General features: G+C 42.8%; 1 long non-coding RNA gene across 1 annotated transcript in view; it reads right to left on the bottom strand.

Moving 5' to 3' along the window:
• Positions 1–274: 274 nt before the first annotated feature.
• LOC142474962 (uncharacterized) overlaps positions 275–12011 on the bottom strand; it is a 44452-nt gene continuing 32715 nt past the window's right edge. Inside the window, exons 21-25 of the long non-coding RNA XR_012790652.1 lie at positions 8780–8899; positions 7696–7793; positions 6020–6130; positions 2598–2707; positions 275–1226 (exon numbers count right to left, since the gene is read on the bottom strand). This is a non-coding gene — a long non-coding RNA (uncharacterized LOC142474962). The remainder of the gene's footprint in view (positions 1227–2597; positions 2708–6019; positions 6131–7695; positions 7794–8779; positions 8900–12011) is intronic.

The following is a 12011-nucleotide window of genomic DNA, read 5'->3' on the forward strand; positions in this document are numbered from 1 at the left end:
CTAAATAAGATAGTATAAATGAACACAGAGAGAAATTCCAAAGAGTAACCCAAGAAAATACAAGTGAAATCTAATCGTAAGGTAATTAGTCCCATTAAGTGAAATACATAAAGGAATAGTCCATAAAAAAGCACAAAGGAAAAAAATAGGAGTACTTTATTGTGATGTTACATTTCAGAGAATATAAAATTATAGGAAAACAATTCCACTTTGTTCAGAAAACCAGAAAGTCTTGGTCCCAGGTGGACTGAATTTTTATTGCAAATAAGTTCCTTAATACACAAGTAAAGAATATAGTTACTTATTCTATTCTCTACTGTAAGACGTGCCACATTGCCCAATATTTGGGTACAGTGCCCAGATTGTGACCATGCACTACAGAGGTGAGATTCCCCCAACTCCAATTTGCTACACACTCCAAGAGAGATTATTGTGATCAGAGGTGGAATGAGAGGGGTGAGAAGGGTCGCTGCCCAGGGAGTAGCCTGACAGGGGGTACAGAAATCTCTTTTGGTGCATATATTGCGGAGCTGCATTGATTGACTTGTCAATCAGCTCTGCTGCCTATCCCATTGACATCATGATCCGGCACTGTGATCAGCTGCAGCGCTGACCCAGGTGTGTTAGTGCAGCACTTTACAGGGAGGGAACAGAGGTTGTGGATGACAGATGCTGGGGATAGGCCATGAGTACGGGCCAGAGTAAGGTGGAGACTTTCTGTACTCTGCATACAGGACACTGCATGCATGACAGTGTCTCTGTGTGTGTGTGTGTGTGTGTGTGTGTATTCCAAGTGTCAGTGTGCATAAGTAAGTGTGCTCTGTAAGTATGCCTGTGTGGCAGGTATAGGGGGGTGGTTCAGCTGGAGGAACTTATCCAGGCACAAAAGCACATAGATGCCCCAGATTATACCACCCCAAATGCTGATAATATCCTGCTGCACTTTACAGAAGATGATGCAGATGTCAGTGGGTGGTGGGTTCATTAAATCCATCCATCATATCATAGCCACACTGTGCATATGATGTACTGAATCAATCACAGGAAGACATCTCCATGGTAGGGGTAGAAGTTAACAGAATATGTCCAGCACTGTGGTGTGTAGCCCATAAATAATAATTGTGCACATTACAGAACATACTTGCAACTGCAAGATCATTTTGCTGCTTGTAGTGTTTGCTCTTGTCCTGTGCAGTGTTGTCGTAGATCCGTCTCTTCAGTGTTCACTGCAATAAAAGTAAGACATTGCATTAATATTACAGAAGTTTGGGAGCTGAAATCCCACTATGCTGCAGACATTTTCCCTTTGCATAAGATTCTTGTGATTATATCTCAATGATGATCAATAACAACTACATCATAACACAGCCGCTCAATACAAAATATGTATTTGCTATCAATGGTCATGGAGGCCAAACGTCACACAATGTACAGATATACTGCTGCGGCCGAGTTTATTCGAGCATTTGCCCGTTCTTCGCCGCAGCAGTAACCTGGCGCGCGCCGGAGGGTGCCGGGCGCACGCCGAAGCAGCGGAGGAGCGCCCTCCGATCGGGGCTTTCTCCCTTCCGCTGCCGGGTCCGTCGGGTCCCCCGGAACCCCCTGCCGCTGTCCCCCACATCGCGGGACACCAGTGCTCCCTCGGGGAGCCCTGGACGCGCGTGCAGGGGGCGCAGGCACCCGATGACGCGTGACCGTGCATCGGTGATGCGCGGCACGCTGAGGGAGTGCGGCTAGCACGCCGGGGCATCCCCCGGCTTGCGGTGCTAGCCGTGCTTCAATAAAACGTGTCGGTAGTGTAGCAAGGATTATTTCTTCCTCTGGTGCATTATGATGGGATGTGTTGTAAGATTCTGCATTATTAGCATCACTGAATCTTTTGGAAACTGAGTAATATTCTATGTTTTAATGCAATATTATGGATGATCAGCCGGTAAAATAAAGCTTACTGTATCTGTAGCCATGCTCTACCCATGATGTGCTGAATCAATGACTGCAGAGTGATTCAGAGTGGTAAACATGACTGGAACTCATCTCTGAATAGAGGACAGAACAGCAGTGCAGAGTAGGAGGTGAATGTATCTCAAATGGAAGACTTAGTAGCTGTGTGGGGAGTAGACAGTACAGACTGATCAAATAAATAGTTAAAGGAGTATCTTCAACATTACTTGGCTTTGTTATCAACATTGAAGTTTCTCTTGTTTTTTCTGTTCTTTAAATCACTACTACTGATGCCATGTGTAACCTGTACTGAGAGATATACTCTACTGGCCTAGATGAAACCATATGATGCAAACAGGATTCATCCCACTCCAGATTCATATGATTGCACCACTTCAACCTTTAATAAAACACATAGAACTACAGCAGTGCGCTACTGCACATGTTCTTGTTATGAATGGTAGTAGATGTGGTCCTTGGGTCAATACTTCATACAGCAGCCACACTCTACTCATGATGTATTGAATCAACAAAAACCTGCATGGTACAGATCACAGGAAGGGTAGAGTAGAGGGGAATATGTCCAATGCGAAACCCTTAGCAGCTGGATTGTGTGGAGTCAACAAAACGACAAATACTAAATGAGAAATATACACATTGCTTATCTGTCTCTGTGTAGTCATTTTCCTCCTCTTCAACTGTCTTTCAAAATTTCTCTTCTGACAGAAAAGAAACACATGGCTTCAATATTCACTGTTCTTCCCTCCTGAAATAAAAGTTAAGCATTGCATGGTTATGATCATACATACAATGAACCTTGCGCCAAACCATGTGATCCAAAGTAAATCCACCTCCCTCCCATAGCTGTGTTCCTTCTAGAGCTTCTACCACACAAGTCATTAATGTTCGTGAAACTGTACTGCAGTCACAGTCTGCACACAAAGTACTGAATCAATTACATCACACTGAAAAGGCAGTCTACATGATGCAATAGTTAACCATAATAACTCTGTCATGCAAATGACAGGAAAACCTATATGTATATCATTAGGGGAGAGGGGAAAAATAATTAAAAAATAAGTGCGACAAATAAAAACAGATTATAGGAAAGTAAATCCTTGCCCTGGGAACTTTACAATCTAATAGAAATGTTAGAAGACTTAAAGAGAGGCAGCAGTTGGGGGAAGAAGTGCAGTAGATGACAATGCTTGTCCTTAATGGTGGGTACAATTAGTAGAAAGCACATCTTGGGAACAATAGTTGTTAGCAGTGACTGTGGGTGTGGGACAGTAGCCACGAGTCAAAGTTTTTTAAATGCTTGATTTAAGTCGTGAATTTTAAGATTGGTCTTACATGTGGGTGGAAGAGGTTATGTTGGCATATACTGAGTGTGAGGAAGTTTCACATGTACGGTGCAGTGATGGAAAATGGTTTCAGGCAAGTGAGAGAACAGTAGAGGTGAAAGAAGTTTACAGGAGACAGTTATGGTTATAGTGCAAGAGACAAGCAAGGGCATAACGAGAGATCAAAGATGATATGCAAGAAGGAGCAGATTAATGGAGAGCCTTAACAAAAAGGTAAGGAGGAGAACTTTGTAGGTGATACAAAAACTTGATGGGATGCCAGGACAGGGATTTAAGGAGATGAGCAGAGACTGTTGTGGGAGAAAGTGAGATAATTCAAGCAGCAGAGTTTTGCATAGGAGAAAGTTGTGAAGCATGGAGGCCTGTTAGTAGTATGTTAAAATAACCTATAGGATAACAGTATACATTGGAGTTTTAGCAGTAGGTTGAGAGGGGAAAGGGAAGATCTTGGCAATATTACAGAGAAAGAGGCAACACATTTTACCCATAGCCGTGCATGTGAATGGAGATGGAATTGAAGAGCCAAATGTTACTCCTATGCAACATGTTTGATGACAAGATAGATGGTAGTACTGTTTACTGTGATGGAGAAAGGGGATAATATGAGCCCAGTGTTAGACATTAAGTTTAAGGCAGTGGAGTGCCATCCATGAGCATATAGCCAGGAGACAACCCAAGAGTAGGGACTGGATTGCAGGAGTGAGAACAGGGGTGGATAGATTTGTGTGTGTATCATCCGCATAGAGATTATATCTAAGGCCAAAAGCATTGATGAAGTCACCAAATGATAGTATGTAGAGAGAAAGAGAGATCTCAGAACAGAGCCCTGATGTATACCCACAGACAGATCAATAGAAGACGAAGACATGTTAGCAACAGAGATGGAGAATGTGTGACAGGAAAGTTATGATGAAAACCAGGATAGAACTTTGTTACTGATACCAAGAGAGAGTTTAGAATATGAAGGAGGAGAGTGATTGAGAGCATCAAACGCAGCCGATAGATCAAGTAGGATTAGTAGGGAAAAACCTTGGGAATTAGCTTTAAGCACAGTCTGTAGAACGTGCTGTACGAAAGGCAGGTTGTAAAGGATCCAGGAGGGCATGTGATTTAAGAATGTTGACACTAGCAATTAGAAGGCAAACAGCATGAGGGATACAGAGCGGTAGTTAGTAAGGCACATAGGGTGTAGTTTGTTTCTGACAAAAGGGTGACCGCTACAGGCTTAAAGTAAGAGGGCAAAAATCCAGAGAATAGGGAGAAATTGAAGATGTGGGTGAGAGTGGGGACTAAGAGATGCAGTAAGGTGTGAGGGGATACGATCTAGAGGGCATGTGGTAGAGGGAGAATAGAAGATGATTAGCTTCCAGCTCTGTAAGAGAAGAAAAGGAGTCAAGTGCAGAAGGAGATTTGGGTAGAAGGAGAGAAGGGGGAAGGGACAGAAGGAATCTCCTTTTGGGTGGCATCCACCTTGCCTCTGAAGTAGTCAAATGCTTGAGGAGAAGTGAAGGAAGGATGGCAAGTGGGAGGAGAAGGTCAGTGGAGGGAGTCAAATACAGAGAAAAAAAACAGCGTAAATTAAATTTGAGTGTTGATGAGTGTGGAAAAAAGTAGTGTATTTAGCCCTAGAGAGCAGCTTTATACAGGACAGGAGACATTTTTACTGTAGAAAAATCAAACAAAGTGTGAGATTTCCTCCGTAGGTATTAAGAACAGCGAGTGGAAGTGTGATGAGTGTGTTTGGGAATTTAGCCAAAGGTGTGGGTTAGAGGGATGAGTGTGTCAGAGCCTATAGGGGGCATATAGATAGGAGGATAGCATTGTAAGAGTTAATAAGATTGTTAGTTTAAGCAGAAAGAAAGAGAGAGAAGAGAGAAGAGAGGTTAGAGTAGATGTCAGAGGAGAGTTTAATTAAGCAGAGGCAAATCAGTGGGACAGGTAAGATGCGGTGAGGGGAATGACTGATTGTGACTGATGAGAGCAGAAGAGGTTATGTACAACTAGAGCCTTGTTAGTAAGAGTGGACATTCCAGAGGGCACAGGAGAAGGGAAGAGAAAAGTAAGGAAAGGAATGTGGATTACATTAGATAGGTTAACACTCTTAGTAGGGAGGCCTGATGTGTATATGAGCCGGTCCAAGATTATAAGAGATATCCCCCAACATCAGCGAGCAAAGAAGGAGACACAGAGATAGGTGTAGAGAGAGACAGAGATAGGGATATGTAGAGAGAGAAGGGCGTCAAGAGAATGAGACAGATAGGCGTAGAGAGAGGAGACATAGAGAGAGGGGGCTTTGAGAGGGGGGCGTAGAGAATGAGGGAAGGTGGAAGAGAATAGGATGTGCAGGAGTGCATTTCATTGAGCAGTGCAGAAATAGCTGCAATAGAGGTCTGTACAAATGGTGCTTTGTGTAGACACATGCAAAGGTAGGGGAAGGAAAGTGTATAGAACATGTGGATAAAAGCAGGAGTGTGGAAGTTAGAGAAATTAGAAAAGTTTTACAGAGGAGTGAGGAAACAGTAAACAGAAAGAACAAGAGAGAGGTTACATTGGGATGACGTGCTGTGGTAGAGAGAAATGCTAGGAGAGAGCCTCCAGATATTAGAGGACATGAATTGAGAGAGCAAATGTATAAATCAAAACCGGAGGGGGAGGTATAGCACGAAAGCTTGCACAGCAGTTGATGAAGATTATAGTCTTAAAGTTGCGTGTACCTGTCAGGGCACTCAAGAAGGTCAATGCTCACAAGTGCAGAGTTCATGAAGAAATGCTGAATCCAGTTCCCCTCCAATTTAATTTTAATATAACTTTTTCATTCTTCATTACTGCAAAAAGCAAACAAAACAAAACCACATTGCATTACTATTTTCAAAATGGATTGAATGACATATTCAACAGTAACTGTGTGATGCCAATATTGCCTTCTCACTCGTAGGCCAGTACGGTCAGGTACCCAGTACTGATAAAACAATAAGTGCCCGTACTAAGTACCAATATGAATTATAAGGAAATGTAAAATCTCCAGGTCTCTCTCCATCTCTGCAACAGATATATGGATAAGCCCATATTAAGGCATCACGTGACCGGAGCCGTCACTGACTGGGTATACGCAAAGATGCAGGGAGATGCAAAGAAAGGGAGGGAGAGAGACAGGGAGAAGATGGGAAACGGAGGGAGGCACGGATGGCAGGCCTCTCTCTTTCACTGGTGCATGCAAGGAGCTGGTCCCAACATCCACAAAGTGTGTGTGTATTATTGGTTGTGTTTTATGGCGGTAGGAGGATAGTGTGTATATTGTGTGTGTGTGGGAGTATTATATTGTGTGTAGGGTATTATAGTGTGTATATTATGTTGAGGTGCAGAGGAGAGTGTTAGATTGGGTATCTTGTGTTAGGGGGTATTATGTATATTGTGTTTAAGACTATAATATTATTGGGGAGATTATTATTGAGGAGGTATTAAAGTGTGTATTGTGGGGAGTATTAGTGTATGTATTATTTGTGGGTGACAGATGCTGTGGGTAGGCCAAGAGTACGGGCCAGACTAAGGTGGAGACTTTCTGTACTCTGCATACAGGACTCTACATGTACTGCAGAGGTGAAATTCCCCCAACTCCAATTTGCTACACTCTCCAAGAGAGAATATTGTGATCAGAGGTGGAAGATGAGCAGGGTCACTGCCCAGGGAGTAGCCTGTCAGGGGGCATGGAAATCTCTTTTGGTGCGTATGTTGCCACGTGGCATTGATTGACCGGTCAATTAGCACTGCTTCCTATCACAGTGACATGATCCGGTGCTGTGATCGGTTGCAGCGCTGACCAAGGTGTGTTAGTGCAGCAATTTACAGGGAGGGAACAGAGGTTGTGGGTGACAGATGCTGGGGGTAGGCCAAGAGTACGGGCCAGAGCAAGGTGGAGATATTCTGTACTCTGCATGCCCATCCTGCATGCCCAGGACTCTGCATGCATGCCAGTGGCTGTGGGGTGTGTGTGTGTAGGTATGCCAAGTGTCAGTGTGCATAAGTAAGTGTGCTGTGTGTGTAAGTAAGTTTGCCTGTGTGCAGGAGGTGTAGGGGCGTGGGGGGCGGGGGGCGGTTCAGCTGGAGGACTTTACCCAGCACAAAAGCACATAGATGCCTCTGATTATATCACCCCAAATGCTGATAATATCCTGCTGTAGATGCACTTTACAGAAGATGATACAGATGTCATCAGTGTTTGGTGGGTTCATTAAATCAATCCATCATATAATAGCCACACTGTGCATATGATGTACTGAATCAGTAACACCAATCACAGGAAGACATCTCCATGGTAGGGGTAGTGTTGAAGTTAACAAAATATGTCCAGCACTGTGGTGTGGAGCCCATACATAATAATTGTGCACATTACCAGAACAACATATTGTCAACTGCATGATCATTTTGCTGCTTGTAGTGTATACTCTTGTCCTGTGCAGTGTTGTAGTAGATCCGTCTCTTCGGTGTTCACTGCAATAAAAGTAAGACATTGCATTAATATTACAGAAGTTTGGGGGCTGAAATCCCACTATGCTAATGACAGTTTCCCTTTGCATAAGATTCTTGTGATTATATCTCAATGATGATCAATAACAACTACATCATAACACAGCTGCTCTATACAGAATATGTATTTGCCATCAATGGTCATGGAGGCAATATGTCACACAATGTACATATATAGCAAGGATTATTTCTTCCTCTGGTGTATTATGATGGGAGGGTGAGATTCTGCATTATCAGCATCAGTAAATCTGTAGGAAACTGAGTGATATTCTATTTTTTAATGCAATATTAGGGTAAAATAAAGCTTGCTGTATCTATAGCCATGCTCTACCCATGATGTGCTGAATCAATGACTGCAGAGCGATTTAGAGTGGTAAACATGACTTGAACTCATCTCTGAATAGAGGGTAGCACAGTAGTGCAGAGTAGAAGGTGAATGTATCTCAAATGGAAACCCTTAGCAGCTGTGTGGGGAGTAGACAGTACAGACTGACCAAGTAAATAGTAAAAAGTAGTAACTTCAACATTACTTGGTTTTGTTCTCCACTCCTGTTTTTCTGTTCTTTAAATCACTAATACTGATGCCATATGTAACCTGTACTGAGAGTTATATACTCTACTGGCCTAGATCAAATTAAATGATGCAAACAGGATCCCTCCCACTCAAGATTCATATGATTGCACCACCTCAACCTTTCATAGCAATAACATAGAACTGCAGCAGTGCGCTACTGCACATGTTCTTGTTATGAATGGTAGTAGATGTGGTCCTTGGGTCAGTACTTCATACTGTAGCCACACTCTATTCATGATGTATTGAATCAACAAAAATCTGCATGGTACAGATCACAGGAAGGGGTGGAGTAGAGGTGAATATGTCCAATGCGAAACCCTTAGCAGCCGGATTTTTTGGAGTCAATAAAACGACAAATACTAAATGAGAAATATACACATTGCTTATCTGTCTCTGTGTAGTCATTTTCCTCCTCTTCAACTGTCCTTCAATTTTCTATTTTGCAAGAAAATGAACACATGGCTTCAATATTCACTTCTGTTCTGCAGTCTTTCCTCTTGAAATAAAAAAGTTAAGCATTGCATTATTATTATTATAATTATTATTGACGATACATACAATGAATCTTGCTCCAAACCATGTGATACAAAGCAAATCCACCTCCCTCCCACAGCTGTGCTCCTTCTAGAGCTTCTACCACACAAGTTATTCATGTCAGTGAAACTGTACTGCAGTCCCGGTCTGCACACAATCTACTGAATCAATGACATCACACTGTGTCACACAATGTCATGCTAACGACAGGAAACAATCTTTGTATATATCTTTGTATATATAATAATAATAATAATAATAATAATAAAAAAAATAAGACAGGACAGACACTCCTACATTGCAATCAATAGAAAATAACTGGGACAGGCACTTCAAGGATGCATACGGTCCCGGATAAACTGTAGCTACCTATACACGTGTGCCTTGTCTCTAGACTCTGCAAATATCTCTATTTATATACCACCCATTGTGTACTCAGCGCTTTACAAGAGAGACCAAAAAGTACAGGAAATTATTATACAATAAGTTCAACAAACAAAAACAGACAATAGGAAAGTAAATCCCTGTCCTGGGTAGTTTACAATCTAAGAGAAATGTAAGGAGACTTACAGAGAGACAACAGGTGGGGGAACAAGTGCAGTAGATGACAATGCTTGTCCTTAATGGTGGGTACTTGTAGTATAAAGCACTTCTTGGGAACAATAGTTAGTGACTGAATGAGTGACAGTAGCAACGAGTAAAAGCTATTGAAATGCTTCATTTAAGTTGTGAATTTTAAGGTTGATCTTAAATGTGGGTGGAAGAGGGTATGTTGGCATATACTGAGTGTGTGTGAGTTTCACAGGTAAATTGATGGGAAAGGGTTTCAGGCAAGAGAGCGAGTGCGCAGTAGAGGTGTAAGAAGTATAATGGAGACAGTTATTAGTAGAGCTTAGGAGACGAGGAAGGGCATAACGAGACCAAAGATGATATGTAGGAAGGAGCAGATGAATAGAGAATAGTGTTGGACTGGGTCCTCAACTATAAAAAAATGGGTAACGGGTACCCGGCCAAAATGAAAGGTTCTACCCGGTCGGGTACACGGTTTGGCACTTACCTTCCGGGTGGCGGTGACATCTAGGATCAGCAGCAGTCCTGTGACGGTGGCAGCATCTGTGGTGTCTTCAGCCGGCGGGGGAGCTGCAGGCTCACAGACACAGCTTACCTGCTTCGGTGCTGTGGAAGTGATTCCTGCAGCTCCCCCCGCCAGGTGAAGACACCTCTGATGCTGCCAACATCAGAGGACTGCTGCTGCTGATCCTAGATGTCTTAGGAAAGGTAAGTATAAAAGATTATTTCCAGCTGCCCTGACATTACCCGACGCCGGGTATTACCCGGCCAAGTCCACTTCTCAGTGGCCGGTTTCGAGTAATGTCCGGGTAGCTGGAAATGTGTTGGGTAACGCCGGGTACTCGGTACACCACTAATAGAGAACCTTAACAAAAAGGTAAGGAGGAGAACTTTGTAGGTGATCTGAAACTTGATGGGAAGCAAGGAGAGGGATTTAAGGAGGAGGAGGAGATGAGCAGATACTGTTGTGGGAGAAAGGGAAATTATTCAAGCAGCAGAGTTTTGGATAGATTGCAAATGAGAAGTTGTGAAGCAGGGAGCCCTGTTAGCAGTATGTTAACCCATACGATAAGGGCATGCATTGGCGTTTTAGCAGTAGATTGACAGAGAAAAGGGCAAATCTTGGAAATATTACAGAGAAAGAATCGACAAACTTTAGCCAGTGTTGTGAATGAAGATGGAAAGGGAAGAGTCAAATGTTACTCCTAGGCAATGTGCTTTCATGACAGGATGATGGTAGTACTGTTTACTGCGATGGAGAAAGGTGATATTAGGCCAGATTTAGGGGGAAATATGAGGAGCTCAGTTTTAGACATTAGGTTTAAGGCAGAAGAGTGTCATCCATGGAGGATATAGCCAGGAGGCGACCCGAAACTAGGAACTAAATTGCAGGAGTGACGGTAGGGTGGATAGGTGTGTGTATCATCTGCATAGAGATGATATCAAGGGCCAAAATAGTTGATAAGGTCAACTAGTGATAGTATGTAGTGAGAGAGGTCCCAGAACAGAGTCCTGAGGTATACCAACAGACAAAACAACAGGAGACAAAGACACGTTAGCAACAGAGATGGAGAATGTGTGATGGAGAAGTATGATGAAAACCAGGATATAAGTTTGCTGCGGATACGAAGAAAGAGTTTAGAATATGAATGAGAAGAGTGATTGACAGTATCAAAAGCAGAAGAGAGATCAAGCAGGATTAGTAAGTAAAATGGACCTTGGGAATTTTCTTTATGTACATAATTGGTTACATTGGGAAAGGCAGATTGTGAAGGGCCCAGAGGAGCATGTGATTTAAGAATGTTGATCAAACGGGAGATCACAAGACGTTCTAGCAATTAGGAGGCAAATGGTAGGACGGATACAGGGCGATAGTTAGAAATTCACACAAGGTCAAGGTTATTTTTGAGAATAGGGGTGACCACTGCATGCTTAAAAGGAAGAGTTGAAAGAGCCAAAGGATATGGAGGAATTGAAGATGTGGGTGAGAGTGAGAATATAGGATTGAGAGGGCATGTGGTAGAGGGAGAAGAGAAGATCAGGTTCCAGCTTTGTGACAGGAGAAAAGGAGTCAAGAGTGCAATGAGATCTAGATAGAAAAAGAGAGAGGGGGAAGGGAGAGAACGAATCTACTTGTGGATGGCATCCACCTTGCCTCAAGTGAGCAAAGGCTTGAGGAGAAATAAAGGATGGATGTTAAGTGGGAGGAGAAAGTCAGTGGTGGGACTCAAATACATAGAAGACAGTGTGAATGAAATTGGAGTGTTGATGAGTGAGGAAAAAGTAGTGTTTGACCTTAAAAAAAGGAGCAGAGTTTTACAGAACAGGACAAAGGTTTAGTGTAGAAAATCAGACTGTGAGATTTCCTCCATAGGTGTTAAGAGCAGCAGTGTGATGTGATGAAGTGTGATGAGAGCGTGCTTGTGAATTAAACCAATGCATGGGTTAGGCTGCGTCTATAGTAAGCACGCAACAGAAGGCAAAGTTAGCGCATGCCTGTCGCT

The sequence above is a fragment of the Ascaphus truei genome, unplaced genomic scaffold (assembly GCF_040206685.1).
Source record: "Ascaphus truei isolate aAscTru1 unplaced genomic scaffold, aAscTru1.hap1 HAP1_SCAFFOLD_1021, whole genome shotgun sequence".
Classification (NCBI taxonomy): Eukaryota; Metazoa; Chordata; class Amphibia; order Anura; family Ascaphidae; genus Ascaphus; species Ascaphus truei.